At 40.7% G+C, this 16,745-nt stretch overlaps 1 protein-coding gene across 10 annotated transcripts in view; it reads right to left on the bottom strand.

Annotated features, from left to right (window-relative positions):
- The window catches only part of ntng1a (netrin g1a), a 303,494-nt gene that overhangs the window by 29,858 nt on the left and 256,891 nt on the right, over window positions 1-16,745 (bottom strand). The gene's annotated exons all lie outside the window — the stretch shown is intronic.

Raw genomic sequence — 16,745 nt, 5'->3', positions numbered from 1 at the left:
TGGACAATGCGGCTGAAGGGCAGCGTGTCCTTGACTAGTGGTGGCATTGGAACACAGTCGTAACGGCTAAAACAGTTGCTTCTTCAACTTCAAGAGGAGCTAGTTCAAAGGAGGCAGGCGACTGCACGAACAAATCTGGCATCATTACCCCCACACACACACACACACACACACACACACACACACACACACACTCGGGAAGGTAGCTCAGTTTTAATTGTCCCACTGGAGGATGCATAATTGTAGTAAGGTCACAAGTAAGTTGATGGGCGAGGGAAGAGCAGGAGGGAGAGTGGGGAGGCTGAGGAAAACAAGCCAAGTTAAATTGTGGAAAGCACTGGGAGAATGAAGGCATTGAGGCTTGTAGCTCTGCAAGGCGAAGAATAGCTCAGAGTTAGCCAGAGGGCGGCATGGAGCAACAGCATGGCTATGTTCGCTATGACAAATTAATATGAGATGAGATCTCAGAAGCATATTTTCAGTTTGGAAAGAGGGGCTCCCTTAAGGTGCACTAAATCCTCGCTCACATCCTGCTCCCCAGAACCTTCATTTAACAATAAACTCAGCAAATTCATTTTCTGCTGTGGCTAGATGAGCACTGAGGGGATATCTACCTGTTCAATTAATTTATGATCATCATGCAGCATAAAGTACTCTGAGGAATGCAGAGAACTTTGAATTAGACCTCCTTTTGAAGAACTCTGCAACAACACGACTGAGTGTTGTAAAATTTTCTACGCAAAGGTCAGGATGAAGCTTTGTGACAATGCATTTCAAGATTGTCCGATGGGCTTTTAAATAGTTTATTTAACATTAGAAATAGAAATTCTTAAATGTTCCTTTTTCTAAAAAATTCAACATTTCTGTTGCCTTTGTAATTGTGATTAAGTTACGTCAAAGTTCTGTTCCTTTAAACACAGTGTTTCCCATATTTGTCCACACCCTGTCTATTTTCTGTTGTAGTGGTGTCGTACTACTAGAGACTAGACAGAGAGTTTAGACAAGAACAGAGCTGGAATCACCCACTGCTTCACATCTGAAGCTGAAATGTGATACGACACGCTCCCAAAACATCAGCACGAGGATGCTTGATTCTCAAAGATAACCTTATTGTTTCCAAAGTGTAACATGAGTCACGATCGAGTGCCAATGCCAACACTGGCTGCAACTTTAAATAAAGACTGAAATCTGACTTCCAACAGGCATGAGTCATCGCAGATGAATGGAACTGTGGCTGTGTTTGTTTATTTAAGGAGAAAGCACTATTCGAGTCTGTCTCCCTCCTTTGAAAGTGCTCTTTCTTTTTTACATTTTCTTTTTACTAGGACCCAGGTGAAAGGAATCTTTCCATTCCTTCCTCAGGCAGAGAGTGAGGAGGGAGATGACACAGATAGCCCCACAGTTGTGTTCGCTAACGTCTTAGTGAGAAACTCCGGTGACAGCTGGCCTCTTTCACCCTGCCCACTCTGCTTCACCACAGCTTAGCTTGATCCTCGAATAAATATAATAATTTGGAGGGAAAGCACTCACCACTCCTTGACCCTGATACTCAACGTATCTGCTATTTGCCCCAAATTCAAGGGTTGTGAGCTGACTTGGGTTGGGGTCTGATTATAATAATAATAATAATAATAATAATAATAATAATATAATAAAACTTTATTACCTTTTGTGTTTCTGCAATTTAGCAGCACAAGCAGAGTTACATCAATTTCAGTAGTCGCCTGGTTAAACATTTCAGGCATATCATATCATTTTACATATTAGTTCTAATTTGGGGCTTGCAGTATTTGGAGTAAGTAGCTCATGAAATTTAAGGTGTGTGGACTACACCTGTGATTTTATCATGTCAGGTACATTTTTAATCACAATTTCATATTTTATGCAGCTTTTCTCATTTTCAGGTCGTAGCTACAGGATGTGAATAGTAATTAGGCTTACACTCTTAACTGCAGTGTTTCTGCCTTCTAAGCCAATGGAAGCTGATAACATATCTCAAAATAATCTTTGAGTTTTTCCATTTCACTTCAAAAATCTTTCCCCAACCCCATAAAAATAAAATTGCAGTTAGTAGGGAAACAAAAAGGCCCTATTTTTTTCAATTGTCCACACTTGTGTTCACTGACACTATAATTAGTGATGTTTGTCCGGCCACATCCAAATAAAGTATTGTACATTTTTCCTAATATTTGTTTGAATTTTCCCCCATGTGATGGCATTTCTCTCACAGCTCTCTGTTGCCTACTGAGCCGCACATGTTAAATCTAATGGAGCCTCTCAAGGAGTCTACTTTGAGCTTGACTGTGATATTCTTTTGTAACACAGGATTAACTCTTCAGCAACTATCCTAATAATATTCAGTCGACAGTGAGACATAGTGGGATCGATTGAGAAAAAGTGGTTCGAGTTGAGTCACCATCCATTAGTGACTAAAATCAAGCCAAGATCAGAATCAAGTCCTACACAGCCCTGCTCAATGTGTTGTCTTTCCTTCTTTGTTATAAAAGTCTGCCTTGTTAGCGTGTGTATGTGTATGTGTGTGTGTGTAAGAGGAGTGGGTAGGGCATGTGGTGTAAAATGACTTCACATGGAGCCCTTTGTGGTTTAACCTTCAGCTTCTTTTAACCTCGCCAACATTTTAATCAGCGTCCAGAAATGATTGCGCCGTTGGCATAATGATGGAGACCGCCAGTGATGCCCTTAGGGTCTCATACCCACCAGTGCTGTTGCGCTGCCAATCAGCAGTGGCTCCTGAATGTGGATACCAGGGGAGGATCCCTCACCGCTGCACCAGCAACAACAGCTTCAGAGAAGGAGCCAAGTAAACGTGTATTTAACAGAATTTTAATAGCAAATTTCCTCCAGGGTTCCCCATACGTACAGTGTCTTCATTTCCTATTGGGCAGGCTTCACTTTGAAAGCTCTGTGGGTTGTCTCCTCCTGACTTTCCATCAGTCTTTGTATCATTCTCTTAATATCTCCCTTCTCCATCCACTATTAGTCTGTCATTTTTAACTCTGCTCCAGAATCTCTTATTAATAAATATTCATAGACCTAAGGCATCTTTGTTTTTGTGTGGTGCTCTCAAAGTGATATTGCTCGAGGCATTATTGAGTGTGCCAGCCACCGTCTGTGAGTAAAGGTCCTGATATGTATTCATAAAATTACCCATGAGGCTATGAGCTCAAATTGCTAGACTGGCAAAAAAAAAAAAACAGAGAGGAAAAAAAAACCTTGACTGAAGTTTTGATTCCATTTTGTCTGAGAGAAAGCAGCAAACATATTCATATATCTAACAAAAGTTTAAAGTTCTCCTTGAAATGTGGGGGACAGAAGATATTGTTGGGCGCAAATTTATTATTTTTCTTTATCCTGGTGGAAATGCAAGCGGAGCAGCCTGTTGAGACTTAGCTTACCTGGAGCAGTGTGTCTATGACCTCTGCAGTAATGGGATTCTGATTGACACCATGGGTGCAGACGACATATTGCACCTTCCTACTGATGATGCCAGTAACAGCAAACAAAAACAAAGCAACCCAATGCCCTGTTTCTCAGATAAAATGCCCCTTTCCTTTCCATTACAGCCATTATCTACATAATTCCATTCATTCAAGTTCATTCCCCGCCATTGCTCTATTTTGCTCATTGCGGCTTCAAAGCCAAAAGTATCAGCCAATAATTAATGGTAATTAGCCATAATCCAGGCCTACAACATCCCAGATGAACAAAGATGCTGATCCCAACAAATTGAGCAGACCAAACTCAACATGGTCCTTAAGTGGGTTAACTAAGTGAAGCAATAAATTTCAATCTAACGCCCAGGTGTTTTCATACGCAAGCAAACTGGGTCAAACACTCGGTTAATAAACGTTTTTTTTGTAGCTCTTGTCTGCATTCAGTGTCTACTGTAAATGAGCGACAGCACACCAGGGGTTGCAAGGGGCGGGCAGTGGGGTGGGGGTGGTGTTTCAGAGAACACTCCAGCTTAATTATGTGTGATGAAAATGAAATAGAAACACAGGAGTGGCTGGTAAAAAGGCCTTGAGGTGTGTGTGTGTGTGTGTGTGCGCACGCAGGTGATTTGTTGTCTGTGGAATGGATAATTGCACAATACACACCCAGAATAAAATTTACTGTACAATATATTTGTCCCACCTGATCCCCCCAAACACACACACACACACACACACACACACACACACATCAATATACCCTAATCTTCTCTTCCCCATTGACACGTTGCTTGCAGCTGCTGCCTGTATTGGCTTAAAACAGATCCACCTGCCTGCTAACGTGTTACCTGCTAATTGCCTCCTCTACCTCTTTCCCCCCGGCCTGCAGTGCATTGTGGGACGTGGAAGGAGTGAGATCTCAGCATCAGCTCTCCTGAGATGGACCTCAGCCCCCAACCTCCCCCTAATTATATCCTTCTTTACCATCCTTCCCTCTCCTCTCACTAGAAAGTGGGCAGTTCGAGAACAGTGGAGGCTGTGGGAAAAATCATGGCAGAATCTCTGTATTACTCCTTTTGTTCAATTTGTTGGCATGTGAAAATACATGTACATTGTTGACATAACTTACATGGGAAAAGTAACACGTACGGTTGGTAGATCAGCTGTTTGGGGCGAATAAACACAAGTGGTGAAATTCACGTGAATGATGGGAGACAAAAAATTTGCTTTGCGTTCTATCTGAATACACATCGCTCAGTATATAATACACAACTGTTAAATAGGTAAATATGCTGACTGACCATTATTGTTAATTTCCACCTTTTGATTTGGTAAGGCTGCTTGTAGCAGCAAGAACTGATGACAGAAAAACTTACTTGAAGCCAAAGAAAAAGCAAGAAAGCTCAGTAAGAGCAGCCAAGCTGTGCAGATCTTGTATATGTATTTTTTAATAATATTTTTAAACAGGTGCAGTGTCAGTCCCAACACATTTAGTACTGTTTTATTTATTCGCACAGTTGGCCAGCAGAGAGAGATACACAGGAGAGAAAGATGCTGCAGGAACTGGTTGGAGGCCAGAGAGAGCAGCGCTGGCAAACAGCAGTTTTCATTACAGTTTGTAAAAATGCAACATACATGAACAAATTACTTCACACAAGGGGAGTTGAGAGACTGCCTAGTTGCACTGCCTGGCTGTGCTCATATTTACAACAGTACATATTGGAAAAGCGATATGCTTAAGTAGCCAATTAAGCCTTGGAGTGGCACACACAGTAGTGACCCAGCTGCTGAACTATGGCAGCTAACTTAAAAATTGCAACACTTTAAATTATTTTAATGATTGTTTTGGTGAGCTGATGAGTGGTTCTTTTTTCTGATGTATGTTCCTCTCAAAATAATTCATTTTAAATGTAAAAAATAACAAGATCTTGCAAAACTAAAATGGCATGACAATAATTATCTATCTTAGCCCCTCTACTGTATAACCAGCCACACAATGCCTAGATAATAGTACAAGATATTTTGTGATCTTTGTCATTGCACTGCAAGTTCAGGTCATGAGGTAAATGTGCCGCCTGCCTGCATCAATCCGTCAGGGCCATCCATCTATCGAATCCTCAGCATTACTAATGTATGGAGTTGGACATGCTATCCAAGCAGGAGTCAATCAAGAGGTCTTTACTGCCTGTGACATGCCAAGCCAGTTCAATAGAATCGACATGCTGGTCCTCACTGATACTGCTCTCAGCTAAAGACTATTGGCTGTGGACCCGGCGACAGAAAATGCACTGTGGAGGAGTGAGACAGCTCCATCACTTGGGAGGATGGTGCCACACAGATTCAAGGCGAGGCCAGGTGGAGAAAGTGATATTAAGCGTTCCTGGTCATTACATAAGTGACATCACTGATTGGAGCCCTTAAAGGAAGTAACTCCCCAAAGATCCTGCAGCATTGATCGGTTTTGGTCGGTAGCTAGTCCGCAGACTGTGAGAGGTTAGACTGCATTTGACCTCTGTGTGTGTGTGTGTGTGTGTGTGAGTGAGTGTGAGAGCGAGTGTGTGTGTGTGTGTGCATAGAAAGAAAGAGTGAAAGAGCACGTGTGATGTTGCAGCATAAAACATTTGTCTCATCCACAGCCACACATTTTCTTATTAATAATCTAACATTTTTGTATAAATAAGTATCTGTTTTGTACTTAGTATCACCAATTTATTTAACATTTTTTAATCACCTGCAGCACAAGTGAAATAGTGAAATAACACAAAATAATAAAAGCCATTCTATTCTTCAGTCTTCTGTTATCTTGTTGCCTCTTGCTAATGTCACTAACCATTAAGCTTTGGCAACCCTCTTCCTTGTTACATAATCCTGATGTCTGGAGCAGCTACGCCCACCAGGGGCTAGAATCTGAAACCAGGGTAGGACCCCAAGAGCAGGTGTAATTACAGAAAAAATTGGCAGTTTCCCAGCTAGCAGAGGGGTTAACTCTTAGCACTCTTAGCATTTCTTTCCCCCCTTAAACCCTGAGCAAGGGTCATTAATAGCTTGGGTGGTTAACTGTGCCCACTGTTGTGTTGAAAACATGAGCCCCTGATACACCAGAGGGGGCAATGTTTCCACTAAATGAAATGAGAGGCTGCAGTGATTAATGCGAAAGGCATGAGATGTAAAGAATTGCTTTAAAGAGGGCATGCAGGTGTGTGTGTGAGAGAGAGAGAAGAAATGGGTTTGTGTGTGTTTACTCTGGGCCATAGGTTTTGTGTTTGTGCCCTTCATAAGTGCCCTTCAGGTCAGGATTTGTGGCAGTTTTTAAGGCTCTAATGAGTCAGAAAGAATTTGTCTATATTTGATATGGGGCCATCCCAAATTTTTGTGCAGGCAAAATAACAGAAAAGTGGCATCACAAAAAATTGAATGTTTGGGTTAATTTAATGAAGGAAAAAATGGAAATTTATACAAATGGTTACTGAAACTTTAGTGTTGCAGATAGACTGCTCCAGCACGGAAAATGCATTTAGGATTTAACATCTGGGAAAAGCTGGTGCAAATTTTGCAGCATAGTTGTGTGTGTGTGTATACATCTATATATATATATATATATATATATATATATATAGCTCCTGGATAGCTCAGTGGTTAACGCCACTGACTTTGGTAAAATCACGATTAGCAAGACTAAGTGACAAAGTCTGCTAGAAGAAGTGAATGCAGCACTACATACTATCTCTACTAAGACCATAACCTTAACTGAGACCAATGAGCTGATAAGCTGATTTACTCATCCTAGAGATGCTTGGCTACAAGATGAACACCATAAGCCAACTCCATGGAGGAGAAGGCTAGAGGCCAAGATCAAGGCAACACAGAGAGAAGTTAGTCAGCTCTCAGAGTTACATAAAGGTGCAAGGAAGAAAGGGCTACCTAAGAAATACAACAAGTTGTCTACCTGAGGCACTGGAGACTGCCAAACAAAGACTAACAGCTCTAGCTACCTGCCTGAAGAGATACACGAAAGAAGCAGAGGCCAGGAATAAACCGGATGTTCTCCACCATACCATCCAAAGTGTACTCTCAGTAGCAGGGTAATAGCACAAGAACAGGGCTGAGACTGAACTGTACAGGAAGAACATCAATGCTCAGTGGCTAACAGACAACAGCAATCTCCCAGTAACCATTACAATGGTAGACATCCACGAAAGAATGTTAGGTATGAAGAGCTGGACAGCACCAGGCCCTGACATGATCCACACCTACTGGCTGAAGAAACTAACTGCACTCCATGAACACCTGGCAGCACAAATAAACCAACTGCTGATGGATGGGACCATCCAGAATGGTTAACGTAAGGACGGACAGTCCTGATCATGAAGGATCCCCAGAAGTGAATGATTCCGTCCAACTACCGGCCAATAATCTGCCTCTGCATAACATGGAAGCTCCTGTCAGGCATCATAGTGGCTAAGATGAGTAGGCACATGGCTCAATACATGGACAGGGCCCAGAAGGGAATTGGTAGTAATATCAGGGGAGCCAAGCACCAAATCCTACCAGTGGCTGGAAAAGGCTAGACTAAAGGACAGCACAGAAGCACTAATCATGGCAGCACAAGAACAGGCACTCAGTACAAGAGCAATAGAGGCTGGGGTCTACCACACCAGACAGGACCCCAGGTGCAGACTGTGCAAAGATGCCACTGAGATGGTTCAGCAGGCAGGAATAGCGTACATGGAACGCCATAACCAAGTGGCTGGCAAAGTGTACAGGAACATCTGCCCTGAGTATGGGCTGGAAATCCCAAGGTCAAAATGGAAGACATCTCCTAAGATAGTTGAGAATGACCGAGCTAAGATCCTGTGGGACATCCACATCCAAACTGGTGATGGGTAACCAACCGGACACAGTGGAAATTGACAAACAGCAGAAGAAGGCAGTGGTGATAGATGTAGCAATCCCATGCAGCAGATTCCAGGCTCCAGCAGATTCCAGGTACAACATCTGAAGTCTCTGTCCAGTAGAGTGGAGTCCTAGGAACAGCGAAGATACTGTGCAGAACCCTCAAACTCCCAGGCCTCTGGTAGAGGACCTAAGATTGAGGATGACACATACCACCCCAAGGGGGGTGAGAAGGGAAAGGTGTATATACATACACACACACACAAACACACATACATGAAGCCTACAAATTTTTAGAAATGTAGGAATCACAAAAAATCTTCCACATACATTTTTCAATCACCAACCCTTTTGCTGAGTACTGACAGCAATATTTAACTAATCCACAAAAGTAGAAAACAAAAGAAAAAAGAGGGGGAGCGGTTAAATGCAGAAAAGTGAGAAAATTCTATATGCTAAATATGTGCACGAACACAGGCACTTAATATAAAGAACACAGAAAAAGGCTTAGTAAATAGTAATGGGAAAAAAACAGCCTTCCTTCTTGCATTAAGCATGTGTGATTGAATTTACAAAATATGTTATGTCAATATTTCAATGTCAAGAAAACATTATTTAGTTTCTTTCCAAATTTGCACAATACACTTCTTAAAGTTACAATCCTTAAAATTTTCATCATATCAAACCCAATTTATGACTGGCATTGATTCTGCTATGGCCATTAAATGTATGTACACTCATTAGTTGCCTCTGTTTATAGAAGTTTGCACTGTCAGTGGCAGAGTCCGCCATTCCCATGCTGGAAAACATGCACCGGGGATTCACGGAAAATGACACAGGCATGTACTGTACAAAATTCCAAGGCAACAGCGACATTGCACATAATTTCTGTAAATACTCGCTACAAAACTAGCAGTGACATAAATATATGCTGCTCCTGTGGTAATTTGTAGACAGCTTGGTAATTCAAACCTTTGCCCAGACCCTAATCATCATCACCTAGCATCATAATCACCATCATCTCCGTCATCACCACTGAGTCATCGTGCTCCAGTAAGTTACATTACCTTGCTAAAGGAGCAGAGGTCTGGAAAATTCAATACAGCACTTTTTCTTTGTTTGACTGTTATTCTTCTTCTCTTTTGTCAGTTGGAGCTCTATTGTATGCTCCTGTTCTGCTTGAAGGCTAAAGTACCGTCGGATGGCTATACATAATGAGCGCCTGCATTCATTGTCCTCCGCAAAAGATAACTCGCTCAGAATCGCTTTTCATGACTCAGTGATCACATTATAAAGCAGTTTTTATTCATCACTCCCTGTCGTCTTCCGATCAGAATCAAATATCTCGCTTGGGGAGTTTTAGGATCTTACCACATCAGCGCTGTCACTGTGTGTGTGTGTACTTGTGTGAATTAGACAAACAGAAACAGTATGATGACGCTGTCAACACTTCTCCCTCTGTTAAAAATGCTGTATCGCTTCAGCTTATGAGGGGGAAATATTGCCATATGGTGTTTTCCTCACTGACGAGGCGTTCTTCTCATGTCACCCATGCCGATATGGCTAGCTCAGTGGGATGTCTGACTCATGAGAGGATGGCCAAGTCTTTTTGGTATTTCTGCTTATGTACTACTTTACAACTCATCACCACTTTCTTTCACTTAGGTCAAGGTGAGCCCCATAGTTACTCTTGAAGTTGTCACGTCTTACATGTGCTATTTTCACATCAGTAAATCATTATCACATTCATTTCAAGACACAAGTTATACTGTTATGAGATCATAGCTAAGAACTCTGTCATTTGTTTTTAGCCTCTACACAGTATTTTTAATCTACTCTATTGCTTAATGGCACGAAAGGAGATTCCATTATGGCACAAAACAGGCAACCCTATTGCCTGACAAGAACTTCAGTTCTGCAAAACCCTGGATTACTTTCCTTATGTTTTTTTCCCATCCAGTGCCAATTCTTTCTTTAACTTCTTTTAAATTCTTGTTTTCCACAATATCTAACATGTAGATATCGTAAAAATTATATGGTTAGGGTTGGGGAAAGATTGTGGTTATGGCAAGAAAACTATGGTTAGGTCACTTTGGCCATTTGGTGGCAGCAGAAACAATCTGTTAACGCAATGTTAAGACATTTTCACCTTTTAAGTTGAAATTAACTTGTCAGCATTTATTTGTTTCTGGCCACCTGATGAATGTAAGTCCAATATTCACTCTCTTTCTCTTTTAGCTCTGCTTTTGGTCTCCTCCAACTACTAAGGGAAATATCTGGCTCTTTAGCTGCCAAATGCTCCACTATGTTCACCAGCTAGTCACTAACTTTGTCTGCCTACTGTGGCAAAAAACAACACTATGAGAACAATGATAGCGAACCAAAATAGTAAATTTGTGGGCTGAAAAACCAAAACACTGAGCTGAGGGAACCTCCAAAATCAGGTGATAATTCTCTGTGGATTCATCACTACAAGTGACCCCTGTTAAGGCTATGTGATCAATTGTTAACATAAAAAATACTGATTATAGCGGCTTTAAGGTTAGGTAAAGATAATTGTTAGTTAATAAAAAAGCTAATTTGAATCACAAGTCTATGACGGGAGACAAAAAAGTCAGATGTGCTACATACCCATCCACTACCCTTACCTCCACACCCTTACTGTCCCCATCACTACATAAAGGACACACTACTTCCTACTTCACAATTAAATTTGAATTAGTATATTCATTTAAAAATGCTATACACATACAAATCAAAATATTCCACTGATATAACCATATTTACAAGCTTACAATATATAATAAGTGTTTAAACTTGCTTGGAGTGGAGTGTTTCATGTTTTTCCAGATGGCATTGACTATGCAAGTGTTGCCAACATCTCCCCCAATCTTTACCAGTTACTGAATCATCAGTGTGGTGGTGGGGGCTGCAAGTGAAGGAGAGGTCAATGAGGGGATTAGTCACGAAACCCTGACAGGAGGGGCCATTATGAGGGCGGCTGTAGACGACAAAGACTGGGGGAAGACACGCCGAAAAAGGTCTCTCCATTATTGAAATGGGTCACCACATGAATGTTGAATGTGCTCTGTCGACAGTGAGGAAGAGAAAATGCCTCCGATATGGCTGGTCTCTGTGCCCAAGACCCCTTTCTGGCACAATAGAGGAAAATTTGCTACCCTAACTTGGAGATAAAAAGGCTTTATGAGAAATCAGATCAGAAAATGGCTCATTGTACCCATTGAGACTGTCACGATTTTAATGTAACTCTATGGTAAACAGTTAGTAATTAATCATTTGGTTTGTATGGGGATATTAATGTATGGATCATGACGGGAATAAAAGATGCTGCCTGCATTATCTGTATGTGTGTGTATGTGAGGATTTTAGATTGAATTCCTGCTGAACTTGATTTGGGTTTATGGAATAAAATATGGGATAGATATTGCCTGTGGGATATGCACACACACACACACACACACACACACACACACAAACCTAGCTTTAGCACTGGAAATACTGTATGATGTCACCACCTCCCATATATAGTATACCAGTGAAGCGTGAGCTGCAGTCTTCAGTCCAAGACATAGATCCAATTTGTTGTCTGTGCTGGCTACTAATAATGGTAAACCCATTGTGAGAATAATCAATGCACAAAATACAGGATCTGAATGATCAGCAATGCAGCACTCAATGAGAAAACAAGTGTGTCAAGTTGAAGTGTAAACTTCAGCATCTGAAGTGAAAAATGAATGTTGCTTCATCCCTGAGAACGGGAAAGGGATTTGTTGAGGCGACGTGCCTCTTGTCCTCTGCTCTGCTGATAAAATCTTCATGTCACTTGTAGCTTTGCTCCTCATATCTCTGGACTCGGTCGATTCCTCCGGCCTGTGATAAATAGTAAGGGATTGGCTTGTACACCTTCTGTGGGTTCATTGTCAGTGACATGGCGGCTTATCACTTGATTTTATTTGTACATAAAGCTTTCAGTGTACTTGATTTTATCTCACAACTGGGCTGTTCTGTACCATTTACACTGTTGCCAGGATTTGTTTTTTATGTTCGTCATCGCTGGGAAATACCAACATCAGTTGCTTTCAGTAAGAGAAGGTTCCACAGGTGAATATGAAATAATTTAAATATTAATTAATTCAAAAGATAGGGTATCTTTAAGCTAAATTGTATTTACAACAAAAGTGCACATTTCCATATCATTTAGTGCAACTTTTTTCGTGGTGGATAATGTCACAGTGCTTTTTCTTTCATTTTATACTTATGAATAAGTATATACAATACAATTAAATACAATTTTACAGTAATAATTTTTTCTTACTTACAAATGACAATGAATGAGTCTTTTGCTCGATTTTCCCCCAAAATATCCAACAATACAAAAGAAAATGGCAATTTCGCCAACATTACCAGCTGTATTTGTAAAAAATAAAAATAACTTTGATCTTTGAGATGTACCTACCACTACAGCTATCAATAAAAACGTTAGAAACCAAACCAACCGATCTAGGAAAGACTATTTATCTCAAAAGCAAACCTTGCCACTTTCACCTTTCCTCACACAAACTATGCCTACAGAGGTTTGTATAGGCAGTCTCCTTTATAAATACTGCTTCAGCTGCAACAGCTTCATTCAGACAGGGAACAGCTGAAAGCAAACATTCTGCTGTTTGGGTTATGAATATTAAAAAATTAAATACCATAGGCCTCATGAAAGAACAGTACAATAGGTTTAAGCTGGATTGTCTTTGGAGAGGGGCAATACAGCAAACATCTGAGCAGTCAAAATCCATCCTTCTTTCATCCTGCCATTTGTATGTGCGAGTGATAGGCAGCGTGGGGAAAGACAGAGGGGGTTTTAAAAGACAGCAGGAAGAATCTGTGCTTGGGAAAAGGTAGTTTATATATGGAAATAGTCTGGGACTTAAAAGTCCACCTTAACACTCACACTCATATTCACCTTCTAAAGACTCACAGGATAAATAAACTCAGACAGATGCCCTTTAACATTGAGAAGAAAGTTTTTGTGTGTTGTAACAAAAACACATAAAAAATTCTAACAAGTGAATTCAAATCTTTTTCTCTACTACAGCACAACTCAGAACATTGCACAACTTGTTTTGCTTCACAAAGAACTTTATTTTCTGAACAGGGAGCCTTGGATACATGTTTTTCCTTTTTTTTCCACTTTTCTATCCACATTATACTGGGTCTGAATGTTATTGATATGAGTGATATATATATATATGAATCCCAGCATCTAAATACCTAGAGGTTGCATAACACACTAACATGTCAGGCAGTGTATGTATGACAAATGGTGCTCTATCGCTCTATTTCTTTAATGCACGTGTGTTTTTTAATAAAATACAGTCAGAACCCCATGCAAGTTTAAATTCTCCAAATTTATAGGATTACTTGATGATCAATAAAATCTGGCACTGTAGTCAAATTCAGTTGAAACTCATTTTAAAATAACATGGTACTATCTTGGAGAAGAAAATTAAATGTCTATTTTCTTTTAAGATTAACTTCATTATCTGTGCTGTTTATGCCTAGGGTTAGGATTCACTTCTTAGATAATGGCATACCACTTTAAAAAATTACATCTTAAACAGGCATGGAAATACAAAGTATAGCAATAGGTTGAGAAGGCAATATAGTATGTTACATTTCAGACAAATTATAACTGCTTTGGCAGGTACATGCCAAACGTCTTTCAATAAACCATGTGCTATTCTTTGTACGATATTAAATCACTATAATTCAAAAAGACCCTTTGATGTAACCCTGTGGGAGCTTAACAGCTGAACAGCAATCGCTGTTAAAGTTAAAATCTGGTCAAAGGCCTCCCTTTTGGAAGGAAATAGCAGTTTGTGGAACAAGTAATACATTTCATGTAGTCTTGAGCATTTCTATCTGTGGCCAACAGCTAATGTAAGTTGTTGTAAGCCTTATCACACATTATATTATTCCAAATATAAAGTTAATGTAGATTTAGCTGCATTTTGATCATTTAATGGCCAATCCTGCCAAAGGGTGGCTGTGCAATGACTTTAAACTACCCTCACTATTTACGTGACAGTTAAATATGACGTAATATGCCTGTGCCACTGTAGTGCTGCAAAGTTTAGTCTAGTACTTAGCATTTAGCTCAAAGCAGAGCTGTACCTACAGCATACTAACATGCTGATGTTTAGCAGGTATGATGCTAACCACTTTAGTTTAGCTGCCAACAGACATGCTAACATTTGGTAATTGGCACTAAAAACAAAGTAGAGCTGCAGCTGAAGGGAATGTCATTAATTTGTCAGATACTTGCTCATAAACAAAAATTGTGAACAAATGAAAATGTTGACGTGATGATGGTACTAGATAAAAAGTTAAGCGATTACAATTAATTCTGCGGGGAACATAGATGTGTGTGCCATGGCAATCCATCCAATAGTTGTTGAGACATTTTGCTCAAAACCACAAACGTCAACCTCATAGTGGTGCGAGAGGAAAAGTAAGGGGATCACCAAAGTCATTTGGATTCATCTTCTAGACACCATGGATATTTGTACCAAATTTCATGACAATCAATTCAAAGGTGACTAAAGTGGTGGACCGACTGGCCGACAGAGGCCACATTTTTAGCCATGCCAGCAGCGTGGCTCTATGGATGGCATTCGCCTTAATTAGAGCTAATTAAGCATCTGAACCAAGGCTTGATTGACAGGAAAAACATCAGCATGTAGGATATTTTTGTCCCACCATCCAGGAACGGTCCATTGCCATAAAGGACACAGACATGGCGACGATGGTCCGATGTTGCCAGCAGCCACACGCAGATGACTGTGCACAGGCAGCTGTGGCCTCTAGATATGGTGCACTACGCTCTACTGCTGCCAACGCGATGCATCTCATATTCTGCCTCCGCCTATCGCATTTTTCAAATTCCCCCCTTTACACCCTTTACTTTCTTTTTTACCTTCACGGTTCACATGTGTATTGCTTGGGGAGGATATTGCAGCTGGGAATATTCAATTAATTGGATAGGGGGGCCAGCTTCTACATTCATACCGCCTCACACAGAAACACACCCACTACAGCTGGCTCTAGATGGGTACATGTTTGAGTAAATTAATCGTGAATGGTAAATGCCACTAGTAAAACACTACACTAGTAAAACACTTGAAACAAATTCTACATTAATTTGATCCTTATCTACATTAACAAGCATTTAAAAAGCGAGAAGTCAAAGCAGGAGCTGCATGAGGACAATAAAGGGACTGCAGGTGGCTTTGTGTTGAGACTGGTTTAAACTCCACAAGGACAGATGGAACTAATACATCATATTAAAATTTATTTCATGTTTTCTCTTTGCCAGCTTGCCCCGGCTTCTCTGCAGCTGGAGGTTGGTCCCAAAAACTTTAAGATGCTCTGTTTTCCTAACACCCTTACATGTACATTCTTTTCATAGCCTTATCAAGCAGGCACTTTCAGAGCATACGAACACGGTGAGTAAAAAGCTTCTGCCCCAGCTGATAAAAATTTCTTTTGAGCTCCTCAACCTGGCAGTCTCAAGGAGGGAGGGCGAGGAAGGAGGATCAAAGGCAGAGAGGTGGAGAAATGGCCTGGACAGAAGTCAGGAGCAACAGGTGATGTAGGTGTTGATGGAAGGAAGAAGAAAGAAACAAAGGGAATAGAGCTGCTGGGGCTGTTGGTAGCGTCTGAGGCAGCGACTGACTGGCTAATTGAGTTCTGTCAGTAATAAGTAACTCAGATACAAGGCGATAAAGTAAGGTAAAGTGCCATGCTTAGATAAATTAAGGTTTATTTATCTTCCCCAATGACGTCAAACAAGGTCTCAAATGTCTATTGAGGACAAAAGTTACTCTTCCTTTAGCTGCCAGCTGGAACACTGATGGTTCTCTGTCCTCATATTGGGAGTCAACCCACTTAGCCAGCTTATTCTACTGTAGATTTCTTTAAATCCAGTCAACGCTGAATAAAATCTTGAAACAAAGATACAAAATCTTGCGAGGTAACCACAAACCTTCAATGAGGAGAGTGTTGATATTTCAGTTGCAAACCACCAGTTAGTAAACCATCCTACGCTTCCTCTCCCAGTGGACCCGCAAGTGTAGGAAGGCAGCTCACAGCTTCAAAACTGAACTGACTCAAGACTTTTCCTGCACACTTTGAAGTGAGAAGGAGGATAAACAAGAGCAGGGAGGGGAGAAGGCAAGCCTAGGTCAGAGGATAGACTCAGGCCACGGAACAATTTAATTTGACAATGTGTGTTTGTTGTCTAATCCATTCACAAAAAGCCACCACACAGTGAATGAGTATCACTGCAATACAATACAAAGCAAATGTCAAAATAAACATGATAAAAAG

The sequence above is a fragment of the Siniperca chuatsi genome, linkage group LG19 (genome assembly GCF_020085105.1).
Source record: "Siniperca chuatsi isolate FFG_IHB_CAS linkage group LG19, ASM2008510v1, whole genome shotgun sequence".
NCBI classification, from domain to species: domain Eukaryota; kingdom Metazoa; phylum Chordata; class Actinopteri; order Centrarchiformes; family Sinipercidae; genus Siniperca; species Siniperca chuatsi.
The sequence above is the reverse complement of the archived record's forward strand: the minus strand, read 5'-3'. Positions and strand labels throughout refer to the sequence as shown.